The following is a 4050-nucleotide window of genomic DNA, read 5'->3' as shown; positions in this document are numbered from 1 at the left end:
AAAATCGCCAATTATATACGGATAATTATATACGGATTTTAATCTGTATGTAACAACGATTTTACATACGAATTTTATATACGGATCCGTTACATACGGATAATCCGTATATAATGAAAGAAAAATACTACATACGGAATATCCGTATATAATATCAGTGGGTAAGGTTGGCACGAGATGGCGGGAACTTTGCGAAGGAAGGATCCGTATAAAAGGCCGTATATAAGGTGAACAAAATATTTACACACTGATTTTATATACGGTGGAGGTAATTAATAATAAAATGATAAAACTTAATAATAATGTATTATTTTGATGAAGGCTGGTGTCATTTGTTTCCCTCCCTCTCTGTCGACCAAAAACATTGCCCCCTTCTCGAGCTCTAGGTTTTGGACCTTGCGAGCCCTACCTCACCGAATCCATTGTTCTCCCGCACTCACTGACGACCATGATTCTCTCTGTCTGATTGTGTTGTCAGTGATTGTTGTGTTGTGAAGCCATCATTCTCCCTCGTCGAGAGCCTTGTTCTTCCTCGTCAAGGGTTGTTGTTCTTCCATCGAATTGTCTTTCTGTGTAGCCGAAGGACCATTGTCCCTCAGTGGACCTGTAGTGTCGCATTGGAGCTGTCGTTTGCCCTGTGTCAAACCGAAGTTGTTGCCGTACTGGAACCTTTGTTGAACCCTAACTTGAAGTCTCCTCTGTGGAACGCAGTGAAGGTCTTGGAAGCGTTTTCCCTAATTGTGTTTGTGCGTCGTTGGCGGAAGAGTCTGGTTCAGCAAACACTGTCGTTCAGCCTCCGTGGTTCGCTAAGACCTTCATCTGGTAAGTAATCTAAGCTTCCTTCATTTTCGTAGTATCTATAATGTTACATTGACCGANTATTGTTCTCTATTCTTTGGAGGTTGGAAATCCCCATTTCTGAAACCCTAGGTTGGTTTCTTCCATAAGCTCGACATCCAATTGCCTTCCGGACCTGGTAAGTATTAATTCGTGGTTTAATAGATGTTTTATAATATGTTATATTGTGTTAGTCTGATAAATTATATTGTATGTTGAGTGAAATATGATAAAATGGTGTGTTGAAGTAGTCGTAACTAGGTGAACTTTGGAAAATGAACTTTCGATATAGCCAAAATACATGTTATTATTGTTTTAAGTTGGAAATTGTCTGTCTGTCTATGTTGGCTGCTGAATTTGTGTGAGGGTGTTAACTGGTGATCATCATATATAAATTGATATATGGTAAAGAGATATGAATAAATAGTATAACCAAGTGCTTTGTGTGTATTGATGCATTAGAAATATGATAGTTTTAGGATATGAAAAAAACGTTTGTTAGCTTTATACCTATGTATGAATGAATGTGAACTTTGATAGTTGGATGGGGTTAATGTTCAATTAATGTTTAGGCATGTCCAAGAAATGAATAGAAATGAAAGTAAGTTATATATATATATATCAGTATTTGAATTTAGTCTAGTTCGATGGGTGGTTTGGGTCCTGGTGATATATGTAAGTATTGAAATGTCATGTTTTCATAGGAAATTCTGTACTTTGAGTAAGACTAACTATTTATATACTGGAATCACATGTTCTGTTATTTATGACAATGTCTTGGTTGTTTTTCTGGTTCTAAGCTATTTTGACTAAAACTACTGCATACACTTCTTATCTTCATCCACTTGTTCAACTTTCACCTCTTCTTCATTTTTTTCCTCATTGTCATCATGAGAAATGTCCTCAACTATTATGTTCACATATGTTGTTTGTAGGGCATAAGAGTTCCATCACATGATAATCAGTTACTAAAGTTAGCTGAAGATCTTGGTAGGAGATCGTTAGCTGCATTTCATACTCCTACAGGTATTATGTCTCACAAACTGCTTTGTGTATTGATAGATAAAAATTGAAACTGAAAATCTGAAATAGTAAACCTCATGTTTAGTGAAATCAAGGTACTAATTTAATCATAGAACTAAATATCAATCATGGATAAAGTTAAACATATTTAGAACGAGGTATATTTTGTTAATGACTTGAGGTGTCTTTTTATTGATACAAGGTTTCTGAACTTCCAGCACTACGCTAAGACCAACCATGTTTCATTCTAGGGGTTTTCTTTTGTTAGTCTTATAATTAATGGTGTATGAAAAATGGTGGAGGAAAGAGCATAATAAATAGAAGGGAAGAAGAAGGATAGAATAGTAGGAAGGGAGAAGAGTGGGTCCCGTACAGCTATACAGCAGTAAGAAGTTTATGCAGAGATTTGACTAGTTTGGGTATGGAAATGCCACGTAACAGATGGTTTTTAGTTTGGGAAATATTTTTGGTGAAGGAAAAAAACTGTGTGCGTTTTGTCCTTTTGTGTTAATGTGTTTGGTAGCAGCATTTTGGCTTAGGGTATCCATCATTGATTCTTGGATGGATGAGCTGATCTTTTTGGTGGTAAAGAAAAGAAGGAAAGAGAGAAGAGGGGAATGAATGAGTGAGTGAGTGTTCAGTGACATTTAACTTTAGTGGGAGTTTTTAGTTGAAGCAGTGAATGATTTGTGTGACTGTCTTTGAACTTTGATATTCAAGATAAACACTATATCTTAAGTTTTTTTTCTCTATCTTTTTTAGTACTCCCACACAGGGTAATGTGGATCCATGTTTTCTTTATATTTAGAACTAAATATCATTAAAAAGACACCAATGACCAATTATTACTATAGAAGAAATCCATTATAAAACTAAGCAAAATCTACACATCCTGACTGATGTTGGTATATTTAGTACCTCCCTTAACTCTTGACTTTGAGTAGAAAACAAATTCTTTAGCTGTTAAAACATTTTTCTTAAACTAGTCTTTGTTAAAACACGATTGGAAGAATAAAAGAGAGTTATTTGAAGTAAAACTCCAATTAAATGAAGAGCATTTTGGAGTTAGTCTCAATTAAGAGCACTTCTGATACATTCTTTAGGTGTTAACAATTCAGGGCCTCTAAAGTTCAGAAAATAAAATGTGCCTTCCTGAGATACACGCTTTGGTTTGAATAATACCGAACTCCATCTTTATAGTCAAGATTTGAAGTTCAATCGGTTCAAGATAAAGAAAATAGTTAGAACAAAATATCTCCCTAAAGATATAAACTAAATTGTCTAACCAAATAAATGAAAGGTGTGTAGAGTTCTGGAATCCAATTCATCCAAAAGAACAAAAAAAAATGAAGATGCAGCTTGTATTGGATTCAATCGAAAGAATTTAGAGTTATTACACTATGATTGTCGGGGTTACTTTGCACAAGAACTCGGAATGGATCTAGTAGCAGTTTTACTCCTTGAAGGTTCATTTGGACTCTTCAAGGATTGGAACTTCCTCTGATGAAAAGGTTGGCTAACAACACTTCACTACTCCTTTATCCTATGCCTACTAATGCAGTAACAAAAGAGAAAAAAAAAATAAAGTGTTTAAATTATCAAACAAATAGGTAATACTTTTTTATATATAAAAACATTACATATTTATTTGCTGATAGTGATAAGAAGATTATTAAAAAATGATTATAAGAAAACACATATATATCTGATATACATAACTACTTTTAAATTTGAACAAGTTTCTAAAAATACACTAACATTATATCTGATATATATATATATATATATATATATATATATATATATATATATATATATATATATATATATATATATTACAAACCATGGTTAACTATACTGTGGTGACATAGTATGTTATGATATAAAAGATTGAAATGGGGAGAGATATATAGGTGGTTGATTTAATTTCATGTGTCCTAGTCGTTGCTGTATCTGTCCCTAAGTCCCCAAAAGTGAACACAAAAAAGCCAGAGACATTCCTCGAGTCTCTTTCACTGATTTCAAGTCCACATCACACATGCAGCTAGCAGAAATGAAAACTGCTTTTAGTTTTACTCTCTATGTGAAATATGAGTACTACCTCATGGGAATTCCAAAAAACATGTACCCTCATTAAAAGCTTTTAACTAGGCATTAGTTTTCGTATACCAACAAAACTGTAGGGAATCC

At 33.9% G+C, this 4050-nt stretch overlaps 1 long non-coding RNA gene across 1 annotated transcript in view; it reads left to right on the top strand.

Moving 5' to 3' along the window:
• Window positions 1-706: 706 nt before the first annotated feature.
• Window positions 707-4050, top strand: part of LOC106765197 — a 5550-nt gene continuing 2206 nt past the window's right edge. Inside the window, exons 1-2 of the long non-coding RNA XR_001376017.2 lie at window positions 707-822; window positions 902-976. This is a non-coding gene — a long non-coding RNA (uncharacterized LOC106765197). The remainder of the gene's footprint in view (window positions 823-901; window positions 977-4050) is intronic.

This window comes from Vigna radiata, chromosome 6, assembly GCF_000741045.1.
Source record: "Vigna radiata var. radiata cultivar VC1973A chromosome 6, Vradiata_ver6, whole genome shotgun sequence".
NCBI classification, from domain to species: domain Eukaryota; kingdom Viridiplantae; phylum Streptophyta; class Magnoliopsida; order Fabales; family Fabaceae; genus Vigna; species Vigna radiata.
The sequence above is the reverse complement of the archived record's forward strand: the minus strand, read 5'-3'. Positions and strand labels throughout refer to the sequence as shown.